Genomic DNA, 18,155 nt, shown 5'->3' on the forward strand with positions numbered 1-18,155 from the left:
TATTATCATTATTCTCATACATGCTGGGGACTTCGTTCCCCCCATCTGAAAAATTTACTGACTAATTTGTAAAGAAGATAAACGAATGTGAAAGCATATGGATGTTACTAAATATCTTTCTATTTTAATGTGGTGCTGTTATCAACATTGCAGCAAACCAGACAGTTTGGTATTTCAGATACAAGTCAGGGAATCAATTCAGAACTGTAGTTACTATTTTTACTTTAAAGAAATGCTGTCAAAAACTTTTTCAGGTTAGGATTCCATTCCTTCAGTCTGCGCTGCCTCATAAGACAGTAGGTACATTTTGTAAGGATTTGCTAACCCCAAGAAAAACAGTTTGAGGGTTTGTTTTATAACAAAAGAGAGGAATAGCCAGGTTAAGACAAGTATTCTTTCTTATTTGATGGTCTAATATTATCGCATAGCTCCATGCAGTGTTGTCTCTGTATAGTAAGATGTTGATCTATATCTTGATAGATGTTCTGTCATTCAGCCTCTTTCTTTTAGCAGTTTCTCTTTAATGCAGTGTGTGTGGTATTTGTTAGTTCGTGATATGATCTCATTTTTGTCCCTTTCTCTTGGTTTCTTGCAGCCAGGTTTCCACATCACAGCCTTCTTGGCTGATTTATCAGAAGCTAAAGGTAGATCTGGCAGCCTGGTCTATGTGCATTCTCAATGGACCAACATTACATTAAGCTTAAGAAAAAGAGGAGGTGGCAGTTGTCGTCTCTGTGCGTCAGTTCTGTATGAGTTCTGTGACATTAACAGTTGCCAAAGCTTTTCATCCACTGCAGGTTTACAGGTTCAAATTGACCGGTGCATTGGTGCTGTCTTTCAGAAATGTCATCTTGGCCAACATTACAGCTTTTGAAACTTCAGCAGGAGCTACAGAACATGTGTCCAGCTGAGATTTACTGCCATGTCTCTCCCAGGCTCTAGGATTACTTGCTGTATACAGTAGCTGGGAGAGTTGTAATCTGGACTCTACAGTTGCCTTCTTGATATGACTTTGTCTAATGATGTCCTTTCCAACTTTTTTATTGTCCAAAATCTTATGCTCTCCAACATTATCTATTTGTTAAAACCCAAGGATGCAATCCAGCCATTCTTACAGACTTACAGTCTGACTTTACATTTCATTTAGCATGCAAACCTTTTCAGTTAGATCCCACACGACAAGCAAACCAAAGCAACTCTTAAGATTTGTGTCATTATCTAACGCTGAGATTGACACCTGGTGGAGAGGCCTGCAGGTGGGTGGGTGGAATTGGCAGGTGAACAACATCTTGCAGAATGAGCCTGTGTGCGTGCACCTGGGAACAACAAAGCAGTTGGTATGTGATTTCAGTGAATGACTAGAACAAACAGAATCTTTTTACATTATATACATTTTATAAATAACCTTTCTTTTGTGGCTTTACTTAAGTCCTTACATATTTTTCCCCTCATGTCATTGCTGTAATAGCTAGCAGCTCTTTAAGAAGGCAGACAGAGAGGTCATTAGCAGAAAGCATAGCTGCTGGAGGAGCACAACTACACACCATCTAACACTGTGAGACATACAACCAGCTCTCTGTGTGTGCACCCTGAGCCCATCCCTCTATGCGCATCTGGTAGGGCATTAAGGTGCAGGGCAAGACCTCGCACCTACTCTGAAGTTCAGTTCAGGCTGAGTGCTCTGTATGTTGTTAATTTTGTGTTAGAGCACAAAACGCACCCAAATCCAGCACTCCCTACCCCAGGGGCTTGTCTGAGTAGTGTCTTTTGGATGTTAGCATACTGAAGCATTTTTTGTCTGGGAGATAAGTTGTGAGAGATAAGGATGACCTCTTGGGTAAAAAGCCCTACTGACAAATCTTCTAACTAGTTTTAGGTGTTGTTTTACTTGCATGCTTTTTACACGTACTTTAGTAAGACTATCCTATTGCACATGCCCAAATGTTATTTGGCTGTGTTACCATGGTTCAAATGTTTTTAATTTTATCTTCCTTGTTCTTGTAGTGAAGCAGATAATAGGAGTCAGTAACAGTTGAAATATACGGGTCTGTGGCTTCCTGGTGGGAAACAAGATGAGTCACCAGTAACTAAAACCAATAACTAGGTTGTTCCCAAATTTAGGATAAAGAAGGGATAAAGAAAAGGAAATCATACACAGATTTACCAATACCTTAAATCAATTATAGGAGCTTTCTCTTTATTTGTCCAGGAAATGCTGCCAGGATGCCAATGCAACCTCATGGGTATGAAAACCCAATATCATGATAATGTGAGTATTGCTTTCCCAGAAGAGACTTGATATCTGGAGAAAAAAAGAATCATAAGAAATGTCTCCTCATATTCCCAAGCTCTCTCTGGGATTCTCTTCAGAGAGAAACGCCTGCACAGCTTCAGCATCTCCTGTGATGTATAAAAATCTTAACGCTCCTCTTTGACTCCCTCTCTTTACATTTCAGAAACGCTGATGTTCTTCAGACGTACTGAAGTGGAGCTGTACTGCGAGCAGACACTGAACAGGACCTGGAAATGACGGAGATAGTGATTAAAAGGTAAAGGAATTGAGAGACCTGAGGCATTGTTGTCCTTTGTCAGTTGCCAATATGTTCAGTGTCAGCTTGTCCCTTCCAGGGATGTCTCATTGTACCAGCACTACCGAGTGATACCTTTGGTTCAGTTCTCTGGCATAGATCAATATAAGTGTAACACTTTATGTACATTTTGGCTGTTGTTTTTGTTTTGTTTTTTTCCGTTTTCCTTCTACATAACCCAAATATCCCAATTTCTGCCATTACAGTTCTCTATAAGCTTGCAAATTCATAAATCTTTAAGTCAGAATTGGTTTGCTGAGTCTCAGGAGATGGCGGCACGTATGGCCTGAAAATTTGCATTTTTGAATGGAATTTCAAGCTTAAATTAAGAGCTTTGGGTAGATACATGGACCTGTTGATTTCTGTCAAAAATTAGAAGAAGAAAACTTGAAAACAGGAGAAGAAACAACAGCAGTGTGCATATTTGCTAGCTGTGGGGAATTATACCCATAAATGACAATTCGTTGTTTTTAAACTAGTCATTTTTAATCTGTTTAAGCAACTTGTGAGGATTTGAGTTGGGCATTCCAAAGAAATGGCACAAATCCCTTCCAACCAAGACTGGAAAAAATAAAACACCTCCAGTCTCTCCAGTACATGGGAATTGATATCTACACGTGTAATCGTGTCCACTACAGAACTTCTAATAGATTACACCAGTTCACGTGGGACCATATGTGCCAGAGGCACTCTCAAGGAAAAGCAGATACTCACTGTTATCGCAATAACAGATGAGTTTTCCGTGTGAGAGTAAAGAAAAACAGTCCACTTAATCTACTCTCCCATATCTTTCCTTTCTAGAGGCTTTTTTTCCACTCCTGAGGTATCATATAGGGGTGGTTTGGTACTTGATCTTGTAGCGCTCTGCAAACTTTCCTGTAGGCCGGGGATGTGACTTTGCACATGGCCAGAATCTCTGCCTGAAGTGAGTGCCTTCTTGTTGTCCTTCCTAAGCCACCGGAGGAGCACAGCCCCAAGGGTGTCAAACTCAGGTGTGGTGGAGGACAGGCACACAGCTTGCTGGGACACCTAGGAATTGAGCTCTTGATTCTTAGTTACAAAGCAAGCTTGAAATCAAGCTTCTCTCAGTTTGTCAGTAAAATGCATATTGTCATTGGATGTGGTGACCTGATGGCCTGCAGTGTGGCCTTCATCTGTAGGGCCCAGGTGCCTATCCTCTACTCCAGGAGCAAGGTAAGGCAGGAAGGGAATGAACTGAACTTGAGGAGTGTGTTTGTGTTAAGGGTGCACACTCAAAACTGGAAGCAGATCTCAGTGTATTTGGACATCTACATGTGCTCCCAACCTGTGGCTGTTAGATGTGTTGCCACCAGGCTTGGCCTAGATGAGGCTGAGGTGTCCAACCCGGCTGTCAGCCCTGAGCCCCAAGGGTTATACACTGAGATGGGAGGTGGATGGCGGCAGAGTGCCCGCTGGGTGCAGGAGCATTGGGCCGGGTGGATCCAGATGGTGCCTGCAGCTCGTGCAGCCTCGGCTGTCCCGGGCAGACCACACTCCTGCCGTGGGTTCAGCCCGTCGGGCTGTGCCTGGAACTGGGTTTTCCTGTCCTGCAACATTTTTTTTTTTAACGTCAGAAAATCTCTCATTCTGCACGGGACAAAACTGAGCCCTGGCCTCCAATAGCCCTTCAGTTTCCGTGTTTCACAGCAAGAGGGAGGACCCAGGGGGCTGCTCCCAGCATCTCACAGAATCACGGAATGACCCGGGTTGGAAGGGACCTCAAGGATCATGTAGTTCCAACCCCCCTGCCTGGCAGGGCCACCAAACATACACATTTACTAGATCAGGTTGCCCAGGGCCCCGTCCAACCTGGCCTTGAACACCTCCAAGGACGGGGCATCCACAACCTCCCTGGGCAGCCTGTTCCAGGGCCTAACCACTCTCCTAGTGAAGAACTTCCCCCTAACATCCAACCTAAATCTTCCCTCTTTTAACTTAAATCCATTTCCCCGTGTCCTGCTATTGTCAGCCCTTTCCAAGAGTTTACTCCCCTCCTGGGTGTAGGTTCCCTTCAGGTATTGAAAGGCTGCAATGAGGTCACCCCGCAACCTTCTCCAGGCTGAACAAACCCAACTCCCTCAGCCTGTCCTCATAGGGGAGGTGCTCCAGCCCCCTGATCATCTTCATGTCCCTCCTCTGGACCCTTTCCAAAATCTCCATGTCTTTTTTGTACTGAGGGCTCCACACCTGGACACCTCACCCCGGACAGCCAGAGGCGGAAGGGGCACCGCAGACACGGAGGGCCATGGGGGGGCGGCTGGCACGGCGCACATCCGGGCGGCAGGGGGCGCTGTGAGCTGCGTGTCGGGGAGGGGAAGGCAGGGGGAGAAGGAGGGAGCGCGGCCGCCCCTCCCCCGCTTCCTCCTCCTCCTCCCCGCCCGCCTCCCTCCCTCCTCCTCCGCGCCGGCGGCCCCGCGCTCGGCCGCCAGAGCCAGACTCGCCGCAGACAGGCGGCAGCCAGCGGAGCGGGCAGGGCGGGGGGGGAGGAGGAGGAGGAGGAGGAGGCGGCGGCGACGACGGCGGCGGCGGGGCTGGGATGAGTTGGAGGCAGCCGCGGCCGCAGCCTGCGCGCAGGGAGGGAGGCGGCGCGGCGCCCCGCGGGAGGCCAGCCCCGAGCGGGGGCCGGGGGGAGGTGAGTGCGGGCGGAAAGTGCCGGGAGGCCCTGGCGTCGGGAGCGGGGAGGCGGAGAGCGGCTCCGGCGGCCCCGTCGCCGTCTGCCGCCTGCGTGTCGGGGCTGCCCCCAGGTGCTCGGTGCCGCTGACAGGTAGCGGGGCGGCGCGGGGATCGGGCGGCCGCTGTGCGGCTGGGGACGGGCGGGGAGCGGCCAGGTGCCGGCGGACAACTTTGACGGGAGGGGAAGGGAACGGGGCGGGCGGCGGCCGGGAGCGCTCCGGTGACCCGCGTGTCGTCGCGCCGGTTTTCGGGTTCGGTTAAAGTTTATCGGCACGAACGTAGTTGTGACATCCGGCTCCATCCGAAGCGTGAGGTGCGCGCATCCCTGAGCTGTGCCATCCCGAGGGAGCGGGCTGTGCCGCTGTGCGGGGCTCTGGAGAGAAAAGGCAGGAAATGGGCAAAATGAAAAATAACTTCTTATTAATTTGGTCTGGAGGTGTATCGCGTTAACGCTTGGCGGTGGGATTTGGTTCTTGCGGAGGCTCTGAGCCTGCTGTGGTTGCTTTGGTGGCCGTGCAGGAGGACAGCGGTGTGGTGAGCGCTTTGATGCGCTGCTGGAAATAGCGCTGGGTGCTGCAGGAGCCTGCGGGTCTGACAGCAGGTACCTTCCTGTCAGCAAGGAAATCTCAGAGCTCATCTGCTCTGGCACACGAAAACTTTTGCATCAAACGTGGCGCATAGTGTGAGGAGTGAAGCACATGCAGCACCTCATCCGTGAGGGCCCCAGAAAGGAGATGTTCTGCAGCGAGGAGGGCTCGGATGAGGTAAGGATGCAGATGCTGTGTGAGAGCAGCAATGCACCCTTCTGCAAAGCGCCTTTGGCTTTACAGCTTTCAGCCCTGGGTGCTGCTGGTCACGGAGCTGCTGCCCTGCCCTCCGGCTTGGCTGCTGGGCTGAGGGCTCAGAGAAATGAACTCCAAAATTGTTTAAGTAACGTCTACGCGCTGTTGAGTGGAGATGAATAACTGCGTGTGGTGCACACGTGTCTGCTTCCACTAATGAGAATATAATAATATCGCGGCTTCTCGGCTGTAAAGCAAAGGGGAAGGCCTGCTGGAAGAGCAGCGTGCTGGTGGGAAGTCCTCTCACATCCATCTTCGTGGCCTCTACCTTAAGGTAGTGATGGTGCTCTGAGCGTCTGGTTAATGTGATCCATGAGGTGAGCAGAGCCAGGAGAGTTTGGGTTGGAATGCATCAAATACACATAGTTACATATGGAAAGGAAAATGCTTCTTTTCAAATATCCTGTATTTTATATCAGCGTATTTAATTCTGATTCTTTGATATGTGGAGAGCACCGAAGCACACGCATAAGACGTATTGGTATTCATCGGCAAGTTAAGCTGTCTGGGCAGGCCGAAATGATGATAAATGTGTAACATAGGATGGGTTAACAACGTGAGACCAGATATTTCAAAGTGGTGGTTTGTGTTAATTGAAACATTATGGGCACTGGGCAGCTCTGGCTGGTGGAGCTGGAGCTCAGCACTCAATGCAAGCTGCAGAAATAAGAAGAAAAGGGGATTCAAGACTGAGGCGCATGAGGACTGAGTTTAGCAAGATGCAGACTTGCTGACCAGTAGCCAAACCAAACGGTTTGGAGCCAACCTGCCCCATGATAGGCTTCAAGTAGATAAAATGCTGCTTTCTCCGCATAGAACCCTCAAGCTGAGAGCTGTGAAGTGAAGTTGCTTTTAGTTCTCCGTTCACTGGAGGTACCAGGCCCTGTTTCATTTTTGGAGGGAGAGAGTTTTCCATTTCATTTTCTTGTCCAAAACCTAGTTTTCTTTTTCCCAGCTGCCCTACAGCACCTTCTGTACTGGCTGCTGCCCTGCCGATAAGAAGGGATCTCGCATTGAACTTCTGAGCAGCCTTGGAGAAGTTACCTTTCTGCCTGTAGTTCCGAGTGGTTTAAAGCAGCTCCTTGCAGATGAATTGCTGGAGAGGGAACACAGATAACTTCGAGGAGTTTGGAGATGAATTTCTTTGCAGATTGGTTCAGTGGTAACCGTGAAATTCTTCAATGGCACCGAGCTAGTATCAGCTGCTCGGCACAGGCTCCCATGCCAGAACAGTGGTGCATCGGTTGCTGGGATTCCAACCCCGTAGTGAAATGATTCATACGTGCACATTTTCTTTTCTCAGTTGACAGCTATTTTTAAGGGTAGCCGTCTTGCCTAGAAGGTTGATGTCTAAGCAAAGGCAGCCCAGATAGCTAAAAATTTCTTTCCCACCAAACATCGTCTTATTTTTGCCAGACTTCTAATATGTACGCTAAAACATTGAAACTGAACTGATTTTAATTGATTCCTTGTTACCTCTCTGGTGCTAATTAGCCGTTATAAAGGGATTGTGGTATTTTGGAGCTGCCGTCGGGAAAGCAGCAGATTTCTGCACAAATCAAAGTGACGGGTTTGAAGTAAATGTCAGTTTAAAATAATTTCTTTGTAAGAATGGGTGGCAGTGATAGCAGAGTACTCCATTAGCTGAGTAACTCCTTGAAATGAATGGGGTTCTCTAGGTGCAGAAGGCTGCAGGAACAGTCTCGGAGCAAAGTAATGACACGTTTGTCGGCGTCCTTCAACTTTTCCTATGTGCTGCGTAAGCACATGTGAAGGATGAGGTAAGGAAATGTGAAGGAAAGCTGTTGACCTTTTGCTTTGAGCCTTCTATTTGAAAGAGAAATGCAAGTTATTTATTTTAGAGAGGAGTTTTGTGTGCTTACTTCTGTCAGTTGAGTGATAGCAACCGTGAGGAGACGGCAGCGGGAAGGAAGCCTGCAGGTTGGTAAGAGCGCTGCCTGCACCGCAGTGTTTTCTGTTCTCCGTGCTGACAAAATGTCTCTGTATTCATCATCTATATTTATTTAATGCGTGCATTTCAGTAACATATGCCTTGATTTAGTGTATTTGCAAGATGCTAAATGTAGGTGCGTTGTGCTAAATGCTTTTTCTTACTGAAAGCAGTGGAGATTTGCGAGCACCCACGTCACCATTCATTGCTGCTCAGCATAATAGTAGGTAAATTCAATCTTCCTGATTAAGATTATTTTGGTCACAAGAGACAATAGATGAAAATGAATCATTTTCTTGATGTTATGCTGGGTCTGTGCCGCTCATATCTGCCTTTTTTTCCCTAAATTCCTATTACAGACAGCACTCTGACCTTTTAAACGATCTTGCTCTCTGTCAAACTCTCCTTTTAGATAGGAGACAGAAATTAGGAAGAAAGTAAATGCAATTTCTCTTCTTATTGCCAGTGGAGAGCTTTCCTAGCTTTGAATGAAGCGTTCTTTGTGCCAAATGGTTGACTTTTCCTGAATAAAATCTCTTTAGGGCATGCAGACAGTCCTCTGGTTAATATATTGGCATTCCCAGAACCCACTAAAACTTAGGCAGCTTGCCAGACACCACTTAATGAGGATGCCAAGTGTCTGGCACAAATCTGCATGAAAACCAGCGAAGAAGTTGGGGGTGGAAAGTGCGTGCAGTAGGGAGAGGGCTGGGAAAGCAGCACATCCACACCCACCGTTATTTTTAATGTCTGCCTTTCACTGATAAACTGATTGGAAATCTTCTCTGCTGCATTTTGGGAACTTGATGCACACGAGAGTTTGGATGTTACACCTTTGAGGCAGCCTTGTGGTCTTGGGAAATGGTTTCATTGTGGAAGTGGTTTATGGGTGAGGGGATTTAGTTCTTCTGCCCCATGCGACTGCTGAGGTCTTACTGCGTGTTAAGCAGAAGTGCATTGACCTTCTGATATGGTGCTTGGATAACACTTAAAAGAAAGGGGGAAAAAAGTTCATGCTGAGGCATTTTTCCATTCGATTGACAGCAGAAACATATTACTTTGCATTGAGTCCAATGCTTAGTTGTGAAGGTTGGAACTGATAAAGCAAAGTTTTTATATTCCAAACTGGATGTTACACGGGATGTTTAAAACATCAACATTTTCAGCATCTTCTCAAGGCTTTAGTCTCTCTCTTGCTCAGCAAAAGAGCGGTAGCATTGTGTAGTCATTTTGTGAGTAGACCGGTGGCTATATAGGTCATTTACAGTAGATAGGCTAATAGGCCTAATTGAAATTTTATATCTAAAATCATTATTTTAACTCTAACAGAAGAGTTTTTGTTTGTTTTTGCTTGTAATTGAATTCAGAAACGTGCATGCTTGTCATGGTTTTTCTTCCATGCTAAGCATCCTGGTACCCTTACCATTAAAAGTGGAAGCTGGCAATGATTCTGCTTCTCAAAACTTACCATATTGGCATTGCTGTTGCCTGTAAAAGAGAAGTTTGGAGATTTCATTGTATTCAGTGTATCGTTCTGTTCGTGTATTCTGAAGTTGTCTGTGAAAGATATAATGACTTGGAGGAGGGAAGTGCTCTTATGAATAATTGTCTGATAAACATCTTGAGGTTTGAATGATTCTGCCGTGATCTTTGACCAGTGAATGTATTTTACTAATGATTTTAGACAGTAGGATAAAATTCTATTAGAACGCATGGTAGTGCTTAATAGAGTCACGTCTGAACTCTCTTTGACATGAGAGAAGGCTGGAAAAGTGTCTACTGTGTACACCTGTAGTATATTCTCTGTTTCATAGAAGGAGAGGAGGGGGCCATCTGTGACTGAGATATGAAGCTGTTTCTTTAATGAACCTCTTCCTCCATTTTTGTGAAGTTTTTACTGTGTGTTAATTAAGGGTGATCCGTTATTACTTCAGGCTTGTAAACACCTTTAAACATTTCATTAGGTCTTAATGACTCCTGAAGCAATAATTAATATACTCTTTTTAGTTCTCTTGTCTAGTAGGAATGTACCTGTGTTCAGTTTTGGGCCGCTTGCTACAAGGACACTGAAGCTCTGCAGTGTGTTCAGAGAAGGACAGCTGAGCTCTTGAAGGGTCTGGAGCACAAATCTTGTAGGGAGTGGCTGATGGAGCTGGAGTGTCTGGAGAAGAGGAGGCTCAGGGGAGACCTTATCGCTCTCTACAGCGCCTTGAGGAGGCTGTAGTGAGCTGGGGGTCAGCCTCTTCTCACATGTGTAACTAGCAACTTGTTGAGCCAGGGAAGGTTCAGGTTGGATGTTAGTTTTTCCTCTGAGGGTGTTCAGGAAACATGTGGATGTGGTATTGAGAGACATGGGTTAGTTAGATGGTCTTAGTGATCTCTTCCATCCATAATGATTCTGTGATACGTAATTGCCTACATGTAGAATTGTTACACCAAACTATAGAGTGTTGCTTTGTTTTCTGCTTTTGCTTAACCAGCAGTTATTGTATCAAGTGACATTAAGAAGGTATTTGGGCCTGTATTATACAGAATTTCAACTGGATATCTGCTGTGGTTTACTTGGGATTTTCCTAAGACAGAAGTGAGATCCCTGGCTTCTGACCTATAGGTCTAAGCTAGGAACACAGCAAGAGATGTGGGAGAGAAGATGAAGTGATGAACACTTAAAAATAACCTGATTTAATCTCCATAGCTGTTGAACCGGCACCTTCTGTGAATTACCTAATAGGCTTACGCTCTTCTTTTGTAATTTCACCTTAATGGATGACTGCTTTTTTTTTTAGGTTTTGCCTAACTAGTGTTAAGCAAAATGAAACCGAACATTTGTAAAGAAAGTATGTGCAGATAAGATACAGCACTGCTAAATTAAAGATAATGGTTATATAAAAGCTAAAGTTGAGCTGACTAATAGCCTTTGCTGGCCGGTGCGGTTGATGTGTAGATATTCTGTTTTACAAAAGGTTTGCATTGACTGTAACTCCTCACCAAACCTGTGTGGGTAGTGGAAAAGGAGAGAGTTGTGCAAATACTTCCAGAAGTGTTTTCTTTATTGTTGATTCTTTCGCGTTCTTCTTATTGTTTTAATAACCTTCCTATCAAGTTTCTAGGAACAGCACATTTTAGATTGACTTCTTGAAAATGCTCGATTTCCACATTAAGTGTCTTCAATTGTGAGTTGTCTTTATTTAGTCGGGAAGCTTAAGGTGATCCATCTCTCCAATCAAAACAGCTTGCAGTCTGTTGAACGCAGGTACGATTTGGCACTTCCTTCCATGTAGATTGTAATAATAATAATAGTATTTTTTTCAAAAAGCTGCCATCTGTTGATGAACAGAAATACTGCCAGTGTTTGTCAAATGTGTGCTTTATCTGACCTGTTCTACTTAGCACCTTATGGCAAAGCTTTCTCATCAAAGCGATTTACAGATATCTTTGTTCTTATAATGCCTTATTAGATTGATAACGGTGATGCTATCGCTTTTTAATGTAGGCATTAATGCACTGAGGATTAAGGAGATAAAAATCTCTTTAGCTGCAAGACGAAGTTACCTGCAATAGGTAGAGAGATTAGCTTTCTAACTCACAGCTGTAGGTGAAAAGCACTTTTGTTCTAGTGATCTTCACTGCCTTTTGATGAAAACAACTGGCACTGTGCAACGTTTCCACAGCAGAAAGCTGGAAATAATATCATTTTTGTGGCTGACAGCTTGGCAAGTAGGTAAATTTCAAGAAATAGATGCAGTGCTGGTATTTATGAGTGCTGATAAGGCACAGAAATGAAGTAAGAAGCATTTAGTTTATATATATATATATTTAGATATAAGAAGCATTTAGTTTATATGTATATATATTTGGAATTACCTAATATTACCTAATGGAATTTGAATATATATGTATTTGGAATTACCTAAAACTCACTAACCAGGAGAAATGAGAAGAAATAGAAAAAGATGGCTTCTATGGGCTGCAGAGGAGGAGTCAGATGCCCACGATATCCCGAAAGTGTCATTTGAGCTGATGAGTTCTCTCTTAAGTTGAAGACACAACCAGGAGCCGACTTTGACTTTTCCCATTCCCTGTTTTCCTCTGGGTATTGTTAGAGGTTGGAGATAAGAGCCTTTAATCATATCTACATGGAGACACCAGAGGAAATAACTTGAAGTGTCAAGTCGAGATGTATATATTAAAGTATGTTGAACTTGTCTGTGAATGCTGTGTTGAATATAGAGCAGCCCCTCATATCTCTAGCTTGAATCAATCAAAGGTCATTTTACATCTGAATGAGAACATCACTCAGAACGCAATTTGAATTACAGTGATCTGAAACCATCTGTGTATAAACGAGAGCCTCTTGACTTAGATGTTTACTTTACCTTAACTTCAACATTTTATCATGTACTTGATTTATCTTGACTTTTGTCAGTGTTGCTTATTACTGATCAGTTTTCACGATGCCACTATGAAGTGGCATCTCAGCTGGAGCTAATTGCGGGCTGCCAAGTGATGGTAATTTAGTCAGAAATGGCAGTTCACAGAGCTTGAGATGATTCACTGCAAATATTTTAGATTTGACAGACTTTCACTCCAACCAAAACAAGGTATGACCTCTCTTTGAATCCCTGTGACCTGTGGTTTGGATGAAGGCCTGGTGTTTTCAGGGTCCTTGATGTGGAGCAGAACTGCTCCAAGGGTCCTACTTTTGTGAGCAGGGACACTGTGTTTCCAGAAACAGGGGGTTTATTTGCATAGTCTGCATGAGAATTCTATTGCAGAGACTTCTCTCTGCAAGAAACCTTGTGGGACCACCTCAAATTTAGGCCCTGCAGTGATCCTTTGTATTTGCATATTGAAACTGGCAGCCCTCCAAGCAGTAAAACTAAGAAAAAAAATAAATTCCTACTCAGCAGCTGGTAGGAAATGCTGAGAGATTGAGTTCCTTTTGCTTTGAAACAAATTAATAACGTTGAAAAACATCTCGCAGCGCAGGAACTGGCTGGTTCTAGGCTGAGCTGTGTTTCACTGTGCCTTTGGGGACGTCGATTAATATCTGTCTTGCCACTTCTTTTTAATCTGCGGCTCACCTGAGGAAGTTCCTCGGGAGTACCAAATCCTTTGTTGTCTTAAGGCTTTCATTTGCTTTCTGTCATATTAGCCCTGACTGCAGAGGGTTGGAAGTTGCCCTTTGCTATGCCTTTAAATAGGAAGACATGCGTAAAGCAAAAAACATCTTGAAGTTCTAATACTCTAAAGAGTTAAAAGGAACTGTGAATCGTTCTGGGAAGAAGACAGTTCTGTTCTTTACTGTTTCTGTCCAGCTGAGCTTGTCTCCCAGAGGGACCGTTGTATTTCAGGAGAAGAGGAACTGCCCAACTGAAGTAGATGCCAGCGCAGTGTGTATGTAGCTGAAAACTCTTCTTTGCTTGCTTCCTATTTATTGTTAGCTACCATTACAAAACTAAGACTCCCTGATGCTCCTGTTGAGGTCTGTGATGCGATGGTAGCTGGAATTATATTCTTTCTCTAAAAGGATAAGGATGCCCTTTCTCTTTGGGTTTCTATTCAGTAACGTTCTATTCAGTAAGTTGATTCAAGGATCATTGTGTTCCTCTTATAAAAAAGCAAACAAACCGACAAAACTTTCTGAACTTCCTGCCCAACTTGAGCTAAAATCTCACTGAAAGTTGGTTCTTGGGTGAATGAAAACTTGAGACCATAGAATCATAGAATGGCTTGGGCTGGAAGGGACCCCAAGGGTCATCAAGCTCCAACCCCTCTGCTGCAGGCAGAGCTGCCAAGCTTTGCATTTCATACTAGACCAGGCTGCCCAGGGCTCCATCCAAACTGGCTTTGAACAACCTGAACCTTTGAACATGGTGGTATTGTTGAAGATGCTGAAAACACAGGAGTCTCTTCAATGAATGTGGAGACAAATGAGTTGTGCTATCTTATTTGGCACACATTTAATTGACACATCTAAGTTGTTTGCATACTTGATAAGTTTAAGGCTGCTGGAGCAGAGGCAGATAGATTTTTGTAGAATAAGCTTCTCACAGACTTAGGAAGACGTACAGATCTGAACATATTCCCTGTCGCAATGAGTTGATTTGTTTTTAAAAATTGAAGCTATTTGGTTTTGAATTTTTTGTCGCAGAGCTGTAATACTCTCAGCAATCTATCTTTTGTGGGTTAGATGGTATAGCAGGTTCTAGAGGCAAGAGAAAATACATAAGATATCTGAATGAAGAATTCTGATTTTTGGGTGAATGATAAGAGTGATCTTATTGGATGCACAGGTTGGGCTGTTTTTTCACTTTGTAAAAATGGTAAAAGAATATCTTTTTTTTCCCCTACTTCTGACTGTGATAAGTAAAATACGTGTTTTTCCTCTCATGTATTTGTGATGTTCTCAGGTGCTCCTGACACCTTCCCAAAAAGCAGATGCTGTTCCCAGGGCTTCTCTTGTTTCCCAGATCCCTCTAATAGTTTCCCTGGCTCTTCTATAACTGAAGACCTCTTTCTCCCTCTCTTGTACTTCAGGATGCAGACATTTCAGGGAAGTCACGCAGCTGTAATGTCTAAATGGCTTCCTCTTCTTTGCTTTCCCCTTCCACCCCAACCAAGAAATTCCATATGGAAGTTCTTTGGTATCAGTAACAGCTGAACAGCAGATAAGTTTGTGCAGCCTCAGAGCTGTAATATCTGTGAATATCCATAGTTATGGTATGCATTCATGTTATGGATCTTCTGGTCCTTATAGTTTCTCAAGACTCTTGGTGTAGCATTCCCCCTATTTCAACCAGTTCCAGGTTGAAAGTAGTTTCTTACAATGACAAAAAAAAAAAAAAAAGTAGAATTAAAAAAAAAGATTCTGTCATAAACTTTATTTTTAGGAGGTCTGAATATTTCAGAGCGCTGTGTTGTGATTCAAAAACTGTGCTCCCTTCTTTCATCTCTAGGGTTTATAATAAGGTGTCAGCAATGATCTAGTCCATCTGGGAGCTTGCATCAATACTTGGGAGAGCCATATGTGTCTGCCTCAAACAAGGCTATAGAAAAGTGTTCCACTAGCAACCAAGATGTCATCCATCTGCTAGACAATCCTGTAGCTAGTTAGCTTAATGACGTATTTATTTGACTAGATGTTTCTGCGTAGCAGACTCCAGCTTTCCTCCCTGTTCAGATTAATATCAAAACTTCCCTGCTCTGGAGGAAAAAAAAATAATAAATGATACCTGCCCATTCTGGAGAATGTCAGGAAGTTTGTGGCTGGATCTGCTGCGTTTATCTGCAGGGTGAGTGTGCTGTGCGGGCAGCCCATGCAGCGCAGGTGTCTGGTGGCAGGGAGCAGGCGGCCAGACACAGGACCTGGGTGACCTCAGATGTACATAGAAATCCAATCATGCTGCTCTGCTTTAGGGTATTATTTTAGCACGCGGGCTGCCTGAGGATTGCCTGCTGTGGCACTGAGAGCCCGAGTTGTCGTAGTAAATGGTTTGCACGGATACATAAAATAAGCCAGGTGATTGTTTCTCTTTGTTGCTTTCCCAGAAATATTTATCCCAAGACTAAGGGGCTCCTAGTCTTCAATATACACATTTGGATATTTATATTCTTGGGTGGACCTAAAGACAGAGTTGCAGGAGCAGGTTGGCAGCGTGCTGAGGGAAGCAAAGCCCTGTAAGCTATAGATACTGCTCATTCTTGCTGTGGTAAAATAGAGCATGTTGGGGCAGACCGGCATCGATTTTTTTTCTCCAGCCGCTCTATCTACTGTTTATTTTTAGTCCAAAGAGGCTAAGTCACTGTTGCAAATTCTAGGCTGATCTGATTTCTAATCTGTCTGACTCAGAGTGGAGTTGAGAAGGGGACAGAACAACAGGGAAATGAAGGAGCGCTTTATGTTCATGGCAGTTGCATTAATTGCTGTTGAGATAATTTGGTGAATTTAACCTGAGAAATGGACGTGTGTATTTGGATGAACAGCTGTGCAGTTGGGTTCATCTGTAAATCTTTTTTCCTGTCTTGCAAGCAACGTCACATGCAGAGTTATTAATTTCAGTAGGGCTGTAGAGATCACAATCTTATTTTTTCCTGAATAAAGGTATTTCTATGTTTGTAGTGGAAGCAGTGATATCTGTTGATTTTGGTAAAGTTCACCTGATAGTATTTCCATAAAAAGCAGTGGACGTTGATGAAAGTGGACTTGGTGAACTTCAGTGAACAACCAGTGGTCTTTGTGGGTTCTACATAAGGCTGAGAAATAGGCCCAAAGTAAGGTGCAGAAGCAAATTTCTTTCTTTGCTCTGTGCTAGAGACCTCTCTGCTTACAGGTGTGAAATGTTTCTTGTGGGCAGCCTTAAACTGAATAAGAAGATTGTAAGTGAAATTGGGGAACCTTCGTGGAGTGCAGAGTCATCCTAGCACAACATAGATTGGAGGTGTGAACTGTGCTTACTGCTGCTTCATCTTCTGATGGTGCAAATGGAGTTGAGGAGTAATTCAGACGGGAAGGGACCTTCTGGGATTCATCTTGTCTGCCCTGTAGTAGGAGTAAAGCTTTGTTGTAGTGGAAGCAAACGGAGAATATGAAGGAGGGCAGTCTTATTTCTGTACATTCCATGTGCCAAAAAATAGCTAAGTGTACATGAAGTCTTGTTGCAAGTAGAAAGGAGTTTCTGACCTGTGGAGCTGCTGCATGTAGCTAAAATTGTCAGCGCTGTTCTGTGTCCTTGAGATGGCTTCATAGTGTTGTCTGTGTAGTAAGTTGCAAATTGTGTGGTTTGCTTTCCAAGAAGGAAAAGGTTTTCCAAAAGGAAAACCACTGGCAATACTTCACTGATAGAAATGTGTGCATTTATACTTGTATTAGGTCCCTCCTTTTGCCTCAGTGCTACCGTTGGTTGTTCCAAAATCACCATCAAGCAACATTTTCTGCATTAAAAAAAACACAACATGGATTATATTGTTTTGTTACCTTGCAGAGGTAACTGATGGGTCAGTATAACACTCATTAAGTTTTTGGTGAGGAGGGGATTTTACATCTTGCTGAAAAGATTCCATATCAAAGCTTGATCGCTTTATAGTGGAATGAGAAAATCACATTTCTGTTTTTCAACCAAAGTTACATTTACATCGGATCAGTTCTTGTCTGTAGTCTTGTATAATTCCGTGCAAAATAAAAGGGAAAAAAATCATGTCATAATGTTATGAGAAGTTTTAAAATTTCTACCTCATATAATGCCTATTTCAGTTTTTATTTCACTGTTAGAGTCTTTCAAGAGGATATGTTACAAGAAGTATTTCTGCTTTGATTCATTAGATTTTCTGTTGGAAAAGAGATATACAGGAGAGTTACTGACATGAAATTCAAGCTTCTTTGGAAGCTGTGCCTTGTATCGTTTAATCACACAACTTTACTTTTAGTTTCTTTGCATTTCATTGCAAATCTGCAACTTTTTTTGGAAAGTTTGTTAAAACTGTTGTTTTAAGTGCTTGCTTCATTCTTCTCTGCATTTGTTCTACAGGGTAAGAGTATGTTATACTGCGTAGGAGATGCATCTTCTGATTGTACTCTGCTGTTGAATGACTTATCTGACTTTAGATTAATATTGCTACAAATTATTTCTTATGTACACAGATGCTGTATAAGATGCCCACTATATTTGTATTTCCTCATATCTTCTGCTGATTCCCCCCTTTTCATTTCCCTTCTGCTAATGCCAAGTAGGTGAGAGCTTTCTGCAGATGGAAGAGGTCTTACGCAGAAATCTGGTCATTTTGAGCCAGCCCTGTAATTCTCTTCCCTTTGAATTAAGGCTCATAACAAGCCAAACAAGGCTCTGGTTCTGAAGGGTGGCTGTGTAATGTCTTCTTCCCCATTAGCCAAGTGCTTCCGTTCTTCCAGCTCTTCGTGTGTTGATGAATATCTGATTTTTCCTGTCATTAAATGTTCCTGTCCAGTTATGCAGAAGTGTTGTGTTACGAAAGAAGATTACATGCTTGACTTCTGCTCAGGTAATCAACATAAAATTTGACTGTCTTATCCAATTAGGTTTATATATACCAAGGCAGTTTGTA

General features: G+C 43.6%; 1 protein-coding gene across 5 annotated transcripts in view; it reads left to right on the plus strand.

The window, feature by feature from the left end:
- The first annotated feature begins 4,980 nt into the window (after positions 1-4,980).
- LOC107309950 (low-density lipoprotein receptor class A domain-containing protein 4) overlaps positions 4,981-18,155 on the plus strand; it is a 298,561-nt gene continuing 285,386 nt past the window's right edge. For 3 of the 5 annotated variants that reach the window (XM_085539776.1, XM_032442618.2, XM_032442619.2), the window contains exon 1: positions 4,981-5,241. The gene's annotated coding sequence lies outside the window, so the exon portion shown is untranslated. The other 2 variants (XM_085539773.1, XM_085539769.1) reach the window with 2 other exon arrangements.

This window comes from Coturnix japonica, chromosome 2 (genome assembly GCF_054131305.1).
Source record: "Coturnix japonica strain WE chromosome 2, WE-NBRP24, whole genome shotgun sequence".
Classification (NCBI taxonomy): Eukaryota; Metazoa; Chordata; class Aves; order Galliformes; family Phasianidae; genus Coturnix; species Coturnix japonica.